The following is a 19,410-nucleotide window of genomic DNA, read 5'->3' as shown; positions in this document are numbered from 1 at the left end:
AAGCCTCACGTGTGTGTGTGTGTGTATGTGTGTGTGTGTGTGTGTGTGTGTGTGTATGTGTGTGTGTGTGTGTATGTGTAGGGGGAGGAGGTAGTAATTTTGGTTTGAAGGGGTTGTTTTTGTTTTGTTTTGTTTTGTTCTTTTTGCCCCAAAGATGCTCAAGGGTTACTCCTGGCTCTGTACTCAGGATTACTCTTGGCAGTGCACAGGGGACCATATGAGATGTTGGAGGCGGAACCTGGTTTGTCCACGGGCAAGGCAAATGCCTTACCATCTGTACTGTCACTCTGGACCCTAAGTCTCACTGTTGAGGTAAGTCTCACTCTCTAAAACAATTTTTCCCAAAAAAAAGTTTTAATTTTATTAAAGCACTGTGAATTCCAAAGCTATTCATAGTTGGGTTTTTGACATCTGGTGTTCCATCACCAATCCCGCCACCAGGGTCAACCTCCCTCCGCCAGTGTTCCCAGGTTCCCTCTCCTACCCCTTTGCCCTCCGCCCAGCCCCAGCTTGCCTTCTTGACAGGCACTGTTGAAGTTTGGTTATTACGTTTGGCTCTTGTGATTTCACTGTTGTTGACCCTGTGGTTTGGATATTTAGCCCTGTCATTCTTTAACACCAGGTCACTGAATCCCCTTGACCCTGCTTCTCATCTGTCTCTTCTCCCCTTCCTGCTCCCTTTCCCCTTCACTCCATTTCTTTCCTTATCCTCCCTATACTCTGGGGCCAAGGCGATCGGGAGATCCCCCTCTTGGGAAACAACCAGCCAATGGGATCGTATTCCCCCTTACCCATATCATCATTTTTTTTTGGTTTGTTTTGGGGTCACACCTAGCAGTGCTCAGGAGTTACTCCTCGCTCTGCACTCAGGAATCGCTCTTAGTGGTGATCCAGAGATCATATAGAATACTGGAGATTGAGCCCGGCTTGGCCACATGCCAGGAAAGTGCCTTATTCTCTCCATACAATTTCTCTGGCACCCTTCCCCTTCTCCATGCCCCATTTCAAAGCCCTCCCCTCTTTTTGTCTTTTTGGGTCACGCCTGGCACTGCTCAGGGGTTACTCCTGGTTCTGCACTGGCGGTGCTAGGGGGGCCATATGGGGTGCCAGGGATCCAGTCAGGTTGGGTGCGTGCAAGGCAAATGCCCTACCCGCTGTACTATCACTCCAGCCATGAGAAAGTTCTTTAACCAGCCCCGAGAAAGTTCTTTACCATGTGCAGATTCGCTGGTTCCTTTATGAAGAAGGAAACTTCCCCACTCAGGCCGGTGAGGGTTCAGAGACAACGTAGATTTCTAGCCACAAATGCCCCCCAAAACCAGCACTCCACAAATGTTGTTTGCTGCAATTATTACCATAAGAGAATCGCCATCCCTGGGAGGGGGGTTGACTGTGGGCCCCGTTAACCACAGGGGGCCCTAGAAGATTTCTTTCTGCAAAACTCCCCCCATTCTTACTACTGAAATTCCTTCAGCAGGAGGGAAGGAATCTATTTGTTGTTGTTTTTGTTTGGGGGGCCACTCCTGGTGGTGGTCAGGGCTTACTCCTGGCTCTGCGCTCAGAAATTACTCCTGCTGAGATGGTGGCCGCACGGGAGCCTTGTGGACAGCAGGTTTGAGCCGGGCTCGGCGGGAGCGGCGGGGACCTCATGGGAAGAGGGGCTTTGTGGGCCGTCCCCCACGCCCCACCGAGGTCGCCAGCTGCCCCCCACGAGCGGCTCTCCGGCACGGCCACGACTCCAGGGCACAGAAACCAATCTCTTAACTATCTAACTTTTAATAGAAATTCTTCCAGGGTCAATAAGTAAAATAGCAGAAATTCAAAACCATCATTTTTCAAACACATCATTTTATTCTTAAACCAAGTTGTAGAAAGCAAATCATTTCACAACGCTGTTTCAGCATATCTGATTGTGGGGGGTGGGTCGTAAACTCTAAACAATAATTGTGCATCTTCTATCGAAACAATCTATCTAGTCAAAGTAGATAGAGTATTAACTAGAACTCATCTGCCTCACAAGAATTGGGAGGGGTGGGAGGTGGGGGTCTATTGGGGTTCGGGGTTAAAAATAAGTATTGGTAAAGGGAAATGTGTTTGATATTTACATGACTGAGACCTAAACCCGAAAGCTCTGTAACTTTTCCCACAGTGATTCAATAAATAAATAAATTAAAAAAAAAAAAAAAAGAAAGAAATTACTCCTGTTGTGTTTAGGAGACCAAATGAGGTGTTGGTCGGGCACACCCTCCTGCACTGTCACTCCTTCCTGGGAAAGGAATCTTTTTGCTACATTGTTGGCTGAAGTTTAGAATGAAAACACTCTTGTCCGAAATTCTCTAAAAGCTTATGAGAGGGGTATGTGCAAGTTACAGGCTGTAAACTGAGACTCAAGAAATAAACCCACCCCCTGATTCTGTGTTTGGCAAACAGCACCCTGTCTTAGGGTGGATTTGTTTCTTTTTTGTTTCTCAGTCCTGACCATGCAACTCACTCCTCGAATTCCCCCAGGCTGCATTAGATCAGCGTGAAGTTAGTCTTTACAGTCAGGGTATTTTTGCCCGGTTCTCTCCCGCCTACTTTTTCCACCAGGTTTTACCAGCTATTCCAAGTGACCAGAGAAGTGAGGTCAGTGAGAAAGGTTCTTAGTCACAGTGGCGGTCTAATAAGACAGGGTCCAGGATTCCCTGCAGTTGCCCCAGTCCCTTAACTGGAAACATTTTTCAGACACACCCTGGGTGGACTTGCCCAGTGACACAGAGGCCCACGCTGAACCCGCGCTGCCTGCTTCAGAGTTAGGAGGTGACGCCCTTGGGGGCCCCTCCGCCCTGCACTCGGCCAGTCACTGACCCACAGAGAGAACCCAGCTCTGGAGTCAGCCCCTGTCTGGGCCATTTCCGCCAGCACACGGATCCATCCTGGAGTGAATAAGAGGAGCAAACCACCCCCAGCGGTGTGACCTGGGGTCCCTTCACTCCGCCCATGGGCAGCTCAGTGGGCAGCTCATTCACACACGAATTGGCGTTAATAATAGATCTCCTGAGAGAGGACTGAAGTGAGGAGTCATAGAAAAATCCACATGAAACTATTTGCACCTGATTCTAAGAACAGACAAGCGAAGGAAACCCTTTCATGAGATCCCCCGCTCTGGAAAAGGAGGGCGCTTGAGGTGACTCGGAGTGGGGTTTCCCTGAAGCACCTCGCCTGCCACTGACTAATGGAAAGAAAGCAGCGGTAAGAGTGGGCGGAGGGAGGAGAAAATGACATCAGAATTGGGGACTCTCCAGTCAGCAGAGAAACGCAAAGTAGCATCACGTATTAGAAAAAAGGATCCTCACCTGTTATCACACTTGTGGACTCCTCTCTCGATAAAACATTTTCAAATGGATATTTAGCAATACGTATCCAATTATTTACAAATAAGACAAAAAAATTTTTTTGGGGGGTGGGCACACCCACTGAACTAGGACCCATTCCTGGCTCTGCACTCAGGGATCACTCCTGGCAGGCTCGGGACCATATGAAATGCTGGAGATTGATCCCATGTCGGCAGCATGCAAGGCCAGTGCCCTACCTGCTGTATTATGGCTCTGACCCCTAAACAATGACTTTTTACAATAGACTGTGTGGGGCCAGAGAGATAGGATAGTGGGCAAGGCCTTGCACAAGCAGATCCGCATTCAATCCACAGCACCCCCTGACACAGGGGAAAGGCACTTACCTAGCATCAGCTAACCCTGGTTCAATCCCCAGAACGTGGTCCCCCAATCCCCACCAGAAGTGATCCCCGCGCACAGAGCGAGCCAGGAGTAATCCCTAAGCACTGCTGGTGTGACCCCCAAACAGAATAAAAGAAAACGTTTTTAAAAATCTATGCTTAGGGGCTGGAGCAATAGCACAGCGGGTAGGGCGTTTGCCTTGCATGCGGCTGACCCAGGTTCGATTCCCAGCATCCCATATGGTCCCCTGAGCACCGCCAGGGGTAATTTCCTGCGTGCAGAGCCAGGAGTAACCCCTGTGCACCGCCAGGTGTGACCCAAAAAGAAAAATAATAATAATAATAATAATAAAAATCTATGCTTAGTTGGATACAATTTAAGGAGAAAATGCCCAAGGAAAAGACAACAGTGACTTGGTAGGAGGGGCCTGGTGAGAATCAAAGGTGATCTTTAAAGTCCTCCTTGTGTATTTTCTTTCGAATTTTCCAAGTTTGGGAAAATTTCTTTCTTTCTTTCTTGGTTTTGGGCCACTCCTGCCTTACTCCTGGGCACCATATGTGGTACTGGGATTTAAACCAGGGTGAGTTGCATGCAAAATAAAGCCCCTTACCCCTATACTCTTTTTCTGGCCCCAAGTTTTCTCTTTGAACATGCATACCTACAGCAAACGTATTTAGAGGAGGAGCAGGACCAGGGAGAAAGGTAGAAGGAACAGAAAGGGAACCCTTGGGAAAGCCAGGCGCAGCCAAGAGACAAAGAAACTTTACCGGGAGTCCCCAGGGACCACCAAACAGAGGCTGTAGCCAGGCAGCTGGGTAAAGTCTCTTCACCAGAGCTCTGAGTGGAAAATTCAAAGCTATTGCCAGCTTTTGTGACCATGCTGATCTCTAGGATTTATTTTGATTTTGTTTGCCAGGGCGGCCCCTTCTTTCATCACATTCTCAGTTACCATGTACTATATCAAGACCATAATAATTAACTTTATAGTGATGTATGATTGAACTAACACAATGACTAACATATTCTAAATTGTTAATATTGATCTGTATTGGAACAGGGAGAGAGCTCAAAGAGCTAGTGTACTTGCTTCTTTGAGCACTGCATGGTACCCCCACCACTGGGAGTGACTCCAGAGTATGGAGCCAGGAGTAATCCGTGAACACTGCAATGTGTGGAACAAAAAACAAAAGAGAGGGGCCAGAGAGATGGTACAGGGGTTAAGGCGCTTGCCTTGAATGCAGCCATCTCCAGTTCAATCCCTTGCACGGCCTGTGGTCCCTGAACTCCACCAGGAGTGATCCTTGAGCACAGAGCCAAGAGTAAGCCCTGAGTATGGCCAAGTACGACCCAAACACCAATATATTTTGGCTATACCCAGCAGAGCTCAGGGGCTACTCCCGCTCAGTGTTTAGGAACCATGTGATTCTGAATCTCGAATCCCAGCCTCCTATGTTTCCAGCCCTTTGAACTGTCTCTCTAGTCCTTAGGTGTGTCCTGAATTTCTCTCGGCAGTGTTCAATGTTTGTCCGGTGTTCAACTGCAGTGCTCAGTTTTTAATGTACTTTATTTTTTGGAGGAAAACAGATTTTATTTGGAGGGTTTTTTAAAGAGAAAGGAAGGAGAGAAAGCGGGAGAGAGTGAAGAGTAAGAGAGAGAGAGTAACGTGCTCAAGAGAGAACGCGGGCTTCTCCAAGAGAAAGCCCCTACACACATCCCAGCCTTAGATAGGAAGGCAGAAAAGTCGACATCTCAAGAAAGGAGATGCGGGCAACACATGTGCTCCGGCACTGCATGTATTCGGCCGCATGGGTGCAAGCAGTACACGGACTAGAGCAGCACATGCGCCTAACATACTTTTTCTTTTTTTTTTCTTTTTTTTTCCTTTTTGAGTCACACCCAGCAACGCTCAGGGGTTACTCCTGGCTCTGCACTCAGGAATTACTCCTGGCGGTGCTTGGGGGACCATATGGGATGCTGGGAATCAAACCCGGGTCAGACGCGTGCAAGGCAAACGCCCTACCCGCTAACGTACTTTTAATGCAGAACTTTCGGTCAGAGTTATACCTAAGAATCTGATGTTTTGGTTATGGTCTTTTTATTTGTTTGTTTGGGGGCCACATCTGGTAGTGCTCAGAGCTTACTACATTCAGGGATCACTCCTGGGGGACCAGAGGGGATGCTGGGGCTCGAAACTGGGCCAGCTGTGTGCAAGGCAAACACCCTACCGGCTGTGCCGTCTCTCCATCTTCAATATCTAATATTTTGATGCTATTGTAAAAAGTACTTATTGATTTCAATTTCTGACTTCTTATTGCTGGCGTATAGAAATGCAATCAAGTTTATATTGAATTTATATTGAACCAGTGGCCTCACATCAGTTCCAGTAGCCTTTATGCAGGTTCTGTAGGATTTTCTTTATGGAGAGTGGGGGAGAGTCATACTCAGCAATGCTCAGGGGTTGTTCCTGGGTCTGCACTCAGAAATTATTTCTGGCAGTGCTCAGAGGACCACGCGGAATACTAAGGATCGAACCAGGGTATGCTGTGCACAAGGTCACTGTCACTGTCCTCCCATTGTTCATCGATTTGCTCGAGTGGGCCCAGTAACGTCTCCATTGTGACAATCGTTACTGTGTTTGGCATATCAAATACATAGCCTGTGCGGGCGAGATACTCTCGGGAGCTTGCCGGGCTCTCCGAGAGGGGCGGAGGAATCGAACTCGGGTCATCTATATTGGCCACTTGCAAGGCAAACGCCCTACCTGCTGTGCCATCGCCCCAGCCCGTGTGCAAGGTAAACAGGCTTTTTCTCTGGTCCTCTATAGGATTTTCTGTGTAGATGTATAGACCGTCTGTGAATACAGCTTTATTTTATACTTATTTTTACTTTTATTTACTTTTCTTGGCCGCTTTGTTTCTTTTCCCCATTCCTGATCTTCAGAAAATTGTGCTCTTTTCATCATCTGTTGTTGTTTTTTTTTTTTCATCTGTTTTGGGGCTATACCCAGTGTTGCTCAGAAATTATTCTTGGCTCTGTGTAGGATAACATTGTCCTTTCTGCTTTGCCACAGGAGCTTAGGTTTATTGGGTTACACCCATAACAGTGCTCCCAGGCACTCCCGTTTCTCTGTGTTTATCTGTAACCTCTTTCTTTGTGCTGTACTTCCCCAACTAGTCAATCACCTAATCAGACTCTGTTAGCTTGTAAACATTGCTTTTCTTTTCTCCTTATGTCCTTTGCATAGTTACTTCTGAGCAATGTTGTTTTTTGTATAGACACAGGAAGTGAGTTAATGCTATGCTTTTGTAACTTGGGAGCTAATTGACTCCAAATAATATGCACTCCTGGGCATCTGTTTTCTCAACTTAAGCCTCAGTTGCCCTTACTTCCTAACACCCCAAAAGCAGGATCCCTATGAGGGACTGGATGGACCCAGGGCAAGCTACCCTGGCATCAAAGTGGGCCAGGCCAAAGCACCATAATACTTAACTATAAGTTAAGAGCATGGTCATGGACAAATTCTATCATGATCTAAAAAGTAACAACTGGATTAGGACCCTGCTAGGTTTAGAAAAGACTAATTTGGCCTGAGCACTGTAGTCTGAGATCTATAGTGAGCTGCCCCCCAGGAGAGCCACCCTACAAGCTTAATGTGTCTCTTACCTTGTCTGTACAAAATGACTAATATTATTAAGGAGTAGAATTAAGATGAATTTTTAAATCGCTATTGGACTAAGGAAAGGAGAAACACCCTAAAATACCAGGGTATTATAGGGTGCTAGGTGGTATTTTGCCCTTGAGCAAATCTCCTGACTGCAGGAGATCAAGAAGGGTTTTCATATATTGATTGTGCTACCAGACCTGGGTGTGGCTGCTACCGCCAAGGTTTGAAGGGTGTGAGAGACCAAAGAGACCAGGACAGCAAGTCGGAGCACGGTGAGATTAGCAAGGGGGACAGGAGGAGACTGGAATAAGGGGCAGGGTGAGACTGGAATGGGGAGCTTAGTGAGACTGGAACAGGTACGTAGAGAGAAAAAAAAGGAATAAGTGGCAACTGATCACCAACCGGCTTGGCTCTCGTTTCCTCCTGCGTCCACCCATGGCCTTGGTCATCTCGGGTGTGGAAGTGGCCTGAGACCACCGAATGAAGATGTCAAGAGAGAGCCGCCGACTTCTTATTCGTTTTTTTTTTGGGGGGGGGGGGGTGGATCACACCTGGCAATGCACAAGGGTTACTCCTGGCTCTGCACTCAGGAATTACTCCTGGCGGTGCTTAGGGGACCATATGGGAATTGAACCTGGGTTGGCCGTGTGCAAGGCAAAAGCCCTACCTGCTGTGCTATCACTCCAGCCCCTTCTTATTTTGTTTTCTGGATACACAGCTCAGGAATCACTCCTGGTAGGCTTGGGGGACTGTATGGAGTGCCAGGGATCAAACCCGGGTTGAATGCATGCAAGACAAATGCCCTACCCCACTGTTCTACTTATTGCTCCGACACCAAACATGCCAGCTTTAAGCAGTGCTCAGGGATTACTCCTGGCTCTGCTCTCAGGGATCACTCCTGTCTGTGATTACTCACTCATTTCGTATTTACATTGTCTACTTTGTCTATTTTTTTCTATTTGGGCATTTGTCTCTTAAAAGGTTTGCAAAATTCTTCATAGAGTAGCGAATTTCTTCTTTTTGGGAAAGGGTGAATTTGGGGTCACACCAGTGATACACAGGGGCTACTCCTGGCTCTGTCCTTGGAGGTCGCTCCCAGAGTGCCAGGAGACCCCACGCGCCAAGGTAGAAACAGCACGACCCACACATACAAGGCAAGTGCCTTAAACTCTGTACAATCTCTCTTTCTCAAGTAACAATTTTCTTTCGACTACAAATGTTGACAACATCTTTTACCTAGTCATTTCCACTTAACTTTGAAAGTTTCACTTCAAAGGCTTCTAAATGTGAGAAAATATGCCACACACAGTGAAAGTTCCCTTGATACCTCGAAGCAGCTTAAGAAAACTGCACGTCTACAAACGATCAGCCTGAAAGCTCACAGCACAGGACGTGGCTAATAAGAGCAAGGACTAAATATTAGCCCTCGTAATTAATAATGATGGCTCTTCTTTTAGATAAGAGGAGCTCTTTTATCACTTTCCCACTTTGGGGCTCAAGTGACAGTCAACCATTCCCATATCACCTTGAAGTCTTCCTGTAAATAAGGAGAATGGGAACCTGGGCAGCCCAAGAAACAAACACAGAGGACTAAGAAACGAAGAGAAGAGAGGCAGGACTCACCTCCTTTGGAACCAGGAGCACCTTGTCCTTTGCGGGCAGAGCTGGCGTCTCCAAGCTGGGCTGTCTTCCTGAGCCCAGGCATTAGGGGAGCGTCAGGAAGGGTTGTAGCTGGGAACCTGGGGAAAGCTCCTTTTTCACACTCAAGTCTTTGCCCTGAGCCAGGGGTTCCCTTTGCAGCACAGACTCCCAGCCGAGCTGACCCTCTCTCCCAACAACCACACCCTATCTGTCAGCCCTTGATAAAAAAAAAAAAAAACTGCAGAAGATGGTTGCCCCAAAAGCGAGGGAACTTCTGGGTGTCCCTGGGTGGGGGCTGGGGGGCCCTGTGCCCCACAGCTCCATTTCCCTCCCAAGGTAGCTGCTAGGTGATTTCTTTCTCCTTGTGTTTTGATCCTCTGATGCCCTTTCTGAAAAAGCTTCCCCTTCCAAACCAGAGGGAACTTGCGGGTGGGTTTCCGAGACACCCACCAAGGAGCCACTTCTTTGACTCACCCCCCTTTATCTCCAGCTACACCCTGACTTGTGCGTTTTGACAAATCAACTTGTTTCTTGCTCCCCGCATGTGATAAATGCTTCCCTGACAGTTTGCTTTCGTAATATCCATTACTGTATGTTTATAGCATCCATCTATAATTGCACCTTTAGCAATATATTAATATGAATATTGGTTTGGAGGCCACATCTGGTGGTGCTCAGAGGTTGCTCTGACTCAGTGCTCAGGGGTCACTCCTGGCAGTGCTAAGGGTTCTGAGGATCGATCCTGCAGCTTCTGCATACACACACTGTTAAGCCATCTCTTAGCCCTGAAAAAAGATAATTTAGAAAAAAAAATATATATAGCACTGCACTGTAGTACTGTCCTCCTGTTGTTCATCGATTTGCTTGAGCGGGCCCAGTAACGTCTCCATTGTGAGACGTGTTGTTACGGTGTTTGGCATATCCAATACGTCACAGGTAGCTTGCCAGGCTTTGCCGTGCAGGCAAGATACTCTCAGGAGCTTGCCGGGCTCTCCGAGAGGGGCGGAGGAACCAAACCCGGCTCAGCCTGGCCGGCCGCATGCAAGGCAAACATCCTACCACTGTGCTATCGTTCCAGCCTATATATATATATATATATATATATATATATATATATATATACACACACACACACATATATATACACACACATATATATATACACACACATATATATATATACACACAAAATGTTTTTATTTTTCAGTTTGGTGGCCATACCCAGCAGTGCTCAGAGCTTCCTTCTGGCTTTTGCTCAGGGGAACCATATGTAGTGCCAGGAACTGAACCTGGGTTACTTACATGCATGCAAAGCAAGCACCCTACCCACTAGCTCTCTGACCCGCATTTATGTGTGTGTGTGTGTGTGTGTGTGTGTGTGTGTGTGTTTGAAGACTTTGTTGGGAGGGCCACAACTGGGAGTGCTCAGAACTTTCTCCTGGCTCTGTGTTCAGGAATGACTTCTGGCGACTCTTGGGAGACCATATGAGGTGCTGGGGATCAAACCCAAGCTTACCGCATGCAAGAACAGCATCCTACCCACTGTGCTATCTCTCAAACCTCTGTGTTACACATTTTTATGTATTTTGGAATTTTATAAAGAGGAAACACATTGTATGATTTATTAGGGAACTTTTTTTTGGCCATTCCCATCTGTGCTCAGATCTTACTCCTGGCTCTGTGCTCACGGATGACTCCTGGTAGGTATTGGAGGACTATATGGGGTGCTGGGGATCCAACCCAGGTCTGCCAAATGCAGGGCAAGCACCCTACCTGCTGTACTATCACTCTGGTCCCTGTATAATTTTTTCCTTCCTTCTCTCTTTTTTTTGGGGGGGGGATGCATATACTTGGCAGTAATCAGGGATCACGCCTGGCTCTATGCACAGGGATCACCCCTGGGGGGGCTCAGGGATGGGGTTCTGAGGATCAAACACAGGTCAGCCACGTGCAAAGCAAGAGCCCTAACCATTGTACTATCTCTCCAACTCCACGTTGTATGATTTTTTTTTAAATTGTGCACCACTAGTTTCTGGGCCTAGCAGGCAGTTACAGTGGGCATGCCATGTCTTCTTGGTCCATTTAACTTCAACTACCAGCATGCCACCCTGAAAACCAGGGCACGAGGAGCACCTCAGATGGGAGCAGGCATCCTCTCTCCCTGTACTAGATGAACCCGGCAGCCCCAAACTTCCAGAAACCAATTGCCGCCACCCTCACAGCCAATCTTCACAGACCTGTCCTGGGTCCCCCCACTCCGGAGAATAAATCTGCTTGTGGCAGAGATGGCTCTGAACCCCAATTATATTAACTTTTAGAATCCCAGGAGCACGCAGCCGCTTTCGCAGCCATGTGACATTTCATACTTTTTTTTTCTTTTTTGTTGAATCACTGTGAGATAGACCCTTAAAGACATCTTGTACTATTCATACAAGTGCTCACTTCGGCAGAACATATACTAAAAAATTCATAACAAGTAAAACAAATTATCTTGCATCTGCCTGTGGGGCAGGCTTGAGTGGTGGTGGAACACTTTGAAATAAGAGTGGTGGGAAGGTGTTATGGTGGTGGGATTGGTATTGAAATATTGAATGTAATCAATTATTGTGAACGACTTAATGGAAATAAATCACGATCACGATCATCCTGTTGTTCGTCGATTGCTTCGAGCAGGCCCCAGTAAGGTCTCCTTCGTGCCAGCCCTGAGATTTTAAAAAGTGCCATATTCAAGGCTCTTTCAGGGTTAGGAGAATGAGACCCATCATCGTTACTGGTATTTGGCATATTGGGTACACCACAGGGAGTTTGCCAGACTCTGCCTTGTGGGCAGGTCACATTTGGTAGCCTGCCAGGTTGTCCAAAGTAAGAATGAGATAGTAAGATGTCGCATGGCTACGAATGCGGCTGCGCCCTTCCGGGAACTGGGTTTTATAGTCTCTGGGTCTTGGCCGATGATGGGATTACACGGCGCAGGAGGCCAGTTGGTGGGTGTGACCCCGGCCTACTGGAAGGTGGAGGATCTGGGTGGAGGATGCTCAGCCTTGATCCAAGCAGGCTTGGAGCTCTCAGCCCCGGGACCCGCATGCCTTTGTTCCTCTGCCGGTACCTTCATGCGTGTGAAGAGTGGTCTCAGCATGGTGGTGGCTGGTTCTGGAGGTCTTCGGCTGTCGGAGCTCTTCCCGGGGCGGGGAGGGAAACTCAACCCGCCCCCCTCCAAGGGGCCCCGGCTAGGAAGACCAGGTGTGGGGGCAGGAGACTCTGCCATGAAAATTTAAAAAAAAGGGCAAATGTGTGTGTGGAGCTGACTCACGAGGAGTCTGTTCAGCCTGCATTTCCCCGGGGCTGATGAGTGTGGTGCTCCCAGGGTTCAGCGGAGGTGATGGAGCAAAAGGGAACCGTCAGAAGGACAGTTCAAGCTGGGTGTATACTCTGATTCCTCAGAGAGTTGACAGTGGGATTAGCCTGGACGCCAGCAGTCTTAAATAGGTCAACAACACACTTTTTTTGATTTTCTTTCTTTTCTGCTTAATCATCATTGTTGATCCCTTGGATCACCTCTTAAATAAACATTTTTGTTTCTGGTTTTGGTTTTGGGCCATATCAGGAGCTACTTCTGGCTCAGTGCTCAGAGGCCCCCTGGCCCCAGCAGTGCTCAAGGGACCGTGTAGTACCAGGGATCAAACTTGGGCTTTCTGCATGCAAAGCATGTGCTCCAACCCATTGAGTTATTTCTCTGAGCCCCTAAATAAACTCTTGTACCTGGGGCCATAGAGATAATGCAGTGGGAAGGGCATTTGTTTTGCACAAAGTCAATCTGGGTTTGGTCCCCAAGCATCCCATATACGGGGCTGGAGCGATAGCACAGCGGGTAGGGCGTTTGCCTTGCATGCAGCTGACCCTGGTTCGATTCCCAGCATCCCATATGGTCCCCTGAGCACCGCCAGGAGTAGTTCCTGAGTGCATGAGCCAGGAATAACCCCCTGAGCATCGCCGGGTGTGACCCAAAAAGCAAAAAAACAAAACAAAACAAAAAAAAACAAGTATCCCATATGGTCCAAAGAACCACCAGGAGAATTCCTGAGTGCAGAGCCAGGAATAACCCCTGAGCACCACCAGGTGTGGTCCAAAAACAAAACAAACAACGTACCCCCTAAAAAACAGGGCTGGACCAATAGGACAGCGGGTAGGGTGCTTGCCTTGTACATAGTCAACCCAAGATTGATCTTTGACATCCCATGTTGTCCCCCAAGCACTGCCGGGAGTAGTTTCTGAGTGCAGAGCCAGGAATAACTCCTGAACATCACCAGGTGTGGCCCCAAAACAAAATAAAAACAAAAAAAAACCCAAACTCCTGTGTTGGTTATCAACCCTAAGTTTTTAGGCTTTACAGGTGAATCGCCCCTTTCCTCCTCCCAGAGAAGCTTACCATGCCCTTGCTAACATCCCTAATTTGGTTAAAGTCTATCTTCAACCTTTCCTTTGTGTTGGATACCAGCCCTAAGTGCTTTAGGCTTTATCAGTAAATTGCCCCCTTTCTTCCTCTCCGAGAGGCTTCACTTGCTCTGGCTAGCATCCCTAATTTGGTTAAAGTTTATCCTTAACCTTTCCCTTGTATTTTACCTCTCATTGTCACAGTTCCCCAAGTCAGTCTTGATTACTTACCAACCAAAACTTTCTGGTAATTTTGAACTTTGTATTTGTAGTGCTTTGTATTTGCTTTATATTTGTATATTTGTGCCTGCATTTCTATGCCCCCTATAGCCTTTTTTATATTTTACTATAGAGCGATATTCTTTGGTTAAACACAGAAAGACCATTAACGCTATGCTCTTAATATTTGGAGTTGATTGACTCTGAAATATGTCTGCTCCTGGGCATAATTACTTGGTCATAATTACTTGACTCAGGCTTTAATTGCTGTAGTTCCTAACACCCCAAAAGGGAGGTCCTGCCCGCCGTGGGACTGGGATGGACCCCGGGCGAGTGGCAAAGCTACCCGGCATCGAAATGGGATATTCTAGAAAGCATGCATGCACGGTGTTGAGGCAGGCTGTTACAACCTAAGAGACAGGACCCCCATGGGGAAGGACAAGCTGAACTGGTCAGAGGAATTTACAGTAAAAGGCTTGCTCGCTCTCAGAGCACAGAGAACTGAGTGTTGGGATCTTTGTTTCTAACTGTGTTTATCCAAACAAGTGCAAATATTGATAACTTATACAACTAGAGGGAAAGATAAAAGCAGTGTAGATGTCCCTGGGAGCCAGAGTGGTATCTTCTTGAGTTGATCTCCCCAAGAGAATTTCCTCTGCCAAAAGTTCGTCTATGTAAATGACCAATCACACCTAGGTCCTTACCTCAACCCCCCTTTAGATATTCTATAAATATGCTAGCAACTCTGCATCAAACGGGCCATTTTCACCATCAGGCTGTGGTCCCCGTCTCCCTGTCTCTCTGTCTCTCTCTGGGGAGGCGGGGAGGCAGCTTTGGGCCACAGGATGCACAGGCATGTGGCAACAGCAGCCCCCTGCGATTTACTTTGAGAACTCACTCCTGTACCACAAAATTATCTCACGTTCTGCCTTGGTGGAGAAGATTAAGATGCCTCGCTAGAGCTGAGACCCCAAATCCTATCTCTGGTGCCACCACATGTGCTGAGCACAGTTCCTAGCTCCACTCCTATGCCTGGCAGTTCTGCTGGCTTTGATTTCCAGTGCTGAGTGTGATTTCCAACTGTACCACAGCCAGGTGTGTGAGTTCCACAACGAAAGGGTGCAAGATAAAATGAGCACCGGAGACGGCAGTGAGCGACTCCTGATCAGCAAACTCTACCAGCAGAATACACTCTAGTGCCCCAGTGAATGAGTGTGACCCCTGGTGAGCACAACTAAGTTTGCAAGCGCTGAAACCTAACCGCGCAAGCCTCACAGTCAAGTGTGTGTGTGCAACCATAGCATCATAACATCAACAGAGGGACCGGAAGTGGAGAAGCAAACAGTTACTAAAACGTATCCAGCCGAGGGGCTGGAGTGATAGCATAACGGGTAGGGTGTTTGCCTTGCATGCGGCCCGACCCGGGTTCAATTCCCAGCATCCCATATGGTCCCTCAAGCACGGCTAGGAGTAATTCCTGAGTGCATGAACCAGGAGGAACCCCTGTGCATCGCTGGGTGTGACCCAAAAAGCCAAAAAAAAAAAAATCTATCCAGCCAGACTCATAGCATTCTAGTATATCCATACATTGGTGTTTTGTTATTTCGTGACAATGCTGTGGCTAGAATATGTGAGGCACATCGCCAGCTCCATATGAATATACTAAGAGTTGGTCCACTTTTACCTGTATAAAAAACGTTTGTCTGGAGCCAGAGAGATAGTGCAGTGGGGAGTGTGCTTGCCTTATGTACATCCTACCCAGGTTTTGATTTCCGGCACCACATACGGTCCCCTAAACACCGCCAGGAGTGACCCCTGAGCCAATGTGGAGCCAAAATGATCCCTGAGCACCTCCTGGTGTGGCTCCAAATGTCCCTGTGCTTTTGCTTTCGCAAGCAGTTCTGCTGTGAACAGCCTTGATGTATGTCTGCTGCTTGATGCGCGCAAGAGTTTTTCTAAGACATCAGCTCTCAGAGTATGATCCAAGGTCCTTCCAGGAGGTCCTTAGAACTACTACATTATAATAGGGCTCAGACTTGCTTTGAATGCAGGAGGCCCAAATTCAATCTCCTGAGCCACATATGATTCCTTAAGCACCCAAATCCAAATCCAAATAAAGTAAATTGTACTAGGAAGTTACTTGCTTTTTTCACTGTGTTGGTATTGCCTGGTATTGCCAAAGCAACGAAGGATAAAACTACTGGCAAGTTTTACAAAGTAAAGGAATGGCACCAAACTGAAATAAAAGTTAGCAATTTTATTGATCTCAACTACCGGGCTAGATATAATACAGTAGGAAAGATGTTTGCCTGGCATATGGCCTGCCTGGGTTTTATCCCTGACACCAATAGGGTCCTCTGAGCCCTTCAAGGAGTGATTCATGAGTACAACGAGGAATAAACCCTAAGCACAGCAAGATGTGGAAAAGAGGAAGAAGGAAGGAAGGAAGAAAGGGAGGGAGGGACGGAGGGAGGGAGGGAGGGAGGGAGGGAAGGAGGAAGGAAAGAAGGATCTCAACCATCGAATACAAATTGCTTCATATTCAGAGTGACCAAACTATGAGGTAGGATCTTTGCACTGCAGGTTATGGAGTGATGCATTTCTCTAAGCAAAGTACTTCAGTGGTGGAATTGTCACCAGTGTTCTGGGCAGAAAGTGCAACCGCCATACAATTGTGACTCAGACCTAGGGATTTGGTAAATCTTTTGTCCAACATGAATAAGATGCCCCGTCACTTGGAAAAAAATTAGTGTCGTTGGTTCTGTTTTTTTTTTGTCACACCTGGCAATGCACAGGGGTTACTCCTGGCTCTGTGCTCAGGAATTACTCCTGGCAGTGCTCAGGGGACCATACGGGATGCTGTGAATCGAACCCGGGTCGGCCGCGTGCAAGGCAAACGCCCTGCCCACTGTGCTATCGTTCCAGCCCCCCATTTTCTTTTTTTGAGAGGAGTGTTTGGGGGATGTTTGAGCTATACCTGCTGGTGTTCAGAGATCACTCCTGGATCCGCACACAGAGGTCATTCCTGGAGGTACTGGGGGACCATAGGGTGCCATGGATTGAACCCGGGTCAGCTGGCAAGTGACTACCCATTCTATGGTCTCACCCACCATTTTTTGCAGGGGTGGGCCCCATTCCCACGGGCAGTTCTCGTGGTTTACTCCTGGCTCTGTGTTGAGTGATCGTTCCTGGTGGTCAAATCCAGGATGAGGACCATATGGGGTGATGGAGATCAAACCCAGGTCGAACACGAGCAAGGTTACTCTCTACCTGTTGTACTGTCACTATGACACAACTTGAGTGTTTGATGATAAAAAGTTTTGAGGCTTGCCCATCAAGCCCATGTTCTTGCTTGAACATGTACCCTGCTTACTTGTCTCTATGTTCTTTTTTTATTAATTTAACCCCACTCTGCAGAAGCCCATGTTTTCTTTCTTTTTTTTTTGCTTTTTGGGTCACACCGGCGATGCACAGGGGTTACTCCTGGCTCTGTGCTCAGGAATTACTCCTGGCAGTGCTCAGGGGACCATATGGGATGCTGGGAACCGAACCCGGGTCGGCTGCGTGCAAGGCAAACGCCCTACCCACTGTGCTCTAAAAGTAAAAGAAGGAAAAGAAAGGGGCTGGAGCAATAGCACAGTGGGCAGGGCATTTGTCTTGCACGCGGCCTACCCGGGTTCGATTCCCAGCATCCCATATGGTCCCCTGAGCACCACCAGGAGTAATTCCTGAGCGCAGAGCCAGGAGTAACTCCTGTGCATCGCCGGGTGTGACCCAAAAAGCAAAAGAAAGAAAGAAAGAAAGAAAGAAAGAAAGAAAGAAAGAAAGAAAGAAAGGAAGGAAAAGAAAAATAGAAAGAATGCAGCAGGTAAGGTGTGTGTTCCATCAGAAGTGATCTCTGAGCACAGAGTCAGTAGTAAGCCACGAGCACAGCCACTGTGACTCAAATACAAACAACTAAATGAAATTTGATATTTTGAGTAAATATTCAAATTTGGGGAAATTTTTTTATGGCTTATTGTGAACTCGAGAGTTAGACAACCCTGCCTACTGACCTTGCCCTCTCACTGCACTGTCAGGGGTATGCAGCCCTCTGAACCTGTTTTGTGTCTTTGAGTCACACCTGGTTTTGCTCAGGCTTTACTCCTGGCTCTAGACTCAGGAATCACTCCTGGCGGTGCTCAGGGGACCATTTGGAATGCAGGGGATCAAACCCAGGTTGGCTGCATGCAAGGCAATCACATTACCCTCTCTACTATCTCCCTGGCCCATGGTCCGCCACTGAACTTGACCTAAATGTTTCTAGGTCATTGGGAGTCCCTAGATTGAGAATGTCCACTGGGAGTGAAGTAGGATGGTACAGATACCAGGTGACTAGAGATGTGAAGCTATGCTCCTAAACTTCCAGTGTCTGAAACTCAACAGTAATAAGGCCCTGTGATAGAAAATAATAGGAAATGAGAACAAAATTAGTGGAATTTCTGCCAATGAGTAGTTAAACCCCTTACCACTCTTAGAACACAGAACTCAGAGTTTTAGAGGGGTCATCCCAGGAGAAGAGAAAAATGTTCTTTTTTTAAAAAATTTTTATTAGTGAATCAACGTGGGCTACAGTTACAGACTTACAAACTTTTATTCTTGCGTTTCAGTCATACAATGATTGAGTACCCATCCCTCCATCAGTGCCCATTCTCCACCACGAATGATGACAATATCCCTCACACCACCCCCACCCCACCCGCCTCTGTGGCAGGGCATTCCCTTTTGTTCTCTCTTTCCTTTGGGTATTGTAGTTTGCACTAGAGGCATTGAGTGTCCATTGTGTTCCATCTAATAGTCTACATTGGGCTTGGCTCGCATCTCCCAACCCGAGCTGGTCCTCCAAATACCCTTTAGTTGGAGTTCCCTTCTCTATCCGAGATGCCTTTTGAGAAGGGAAAACGTTCTCTGCAGAAACTATGAATCCCACAAGAAAAGACTCAAAAGTAGGTGTTCTGAGGCTTCTCATGCAGCATCAGAGAATGGAGCCCCGTGTCCTTCTAGAGCCTCAGCCCATGCTCAAGCACAGAAACTGTGCATAGGGTCAGAGAAATTGCTCAAAGAGCCGAGCTCATGCTTTGCTTGCAGAAGCCCAGGTCCAATTCCAGCACCACGTGGTCCCACAACGCCAGCACAAAACCTGGAATAGGACCCAAGTATTACCCCTACCCTCTTGGGGCACCAGACCACTTCCAAGCAAAAGAGAAATGCCATTTGGGCTTTTAATGTCTAATTTTATTGCTTTCAAATACCACACAGAGAAAGAGATATTCTTTTCGTGAAGTTCCTGGTACTTATCTCTCAGAGTAAATCATTATTGATAATTTGCCCATTTTTATTTATCAGTCTCCTCTTTATTTTTCCTGGATTTTTTTCAAAAGTTAATTGCAGTCATTGTATCATTTAAATTGCTAAGTAGTGGGACTGCAGACATAGTACAGTGGGCAGGGCACTTGCTAGGGCACTCATCTGACTTGAGTTCAATTCCTGGCACCCCATATGATCCCCTGAGTCCAACCAGGACTGATCCTTGAGTGCAAAACTAGAAATCCCGAGCACCCCTTCCCCAGAGATGGCCCCAAAACCAAATGAATAAATAAATAAAATACATTGTAAGTATCTCAGAATTATTTTTTTTCTTTTTTGGGTCACACCTAATGATGCACAGGGGTTACTCCTGGCTCTGCACTCAGAAATTAC

The 19,410-nt window shown here is 47.3% G+C and overlaps 1 protein-coding gene across 1 annotated transcript in view; it reads right to left on the bottom strand.

Moving 5' to 3' along the window:
* ZNF691 (zinc finger protein 691) overlaps positions 1–19,410 on the bottom strand; it is a 132,117-nt gene that overhangs the window by 31,483 nt on the left and 81,224 nt on the right. The window lies entirely within an intron of this gene.

This window comes from Sorex fumeus, unplaced genomic scaffold (assembly GCF_029834395.1).
Source record: "Sorex fumeus unplaced genomic scaffold, SorFum_2.1 ptg000047l, whole genome shotgun sequence".
Taxonomy (NCBI): domain Eukaryota; kingdom Metazoa; phylum Chordata; class Mammalia; order Eulipotyphla; family Soricidae; genus Sorex; species Sorex fumeus.
Note: the sequence above shows the minus strand (reverse complement) of the source record. Positions and strands in the feature narration are given on the sequence as shown.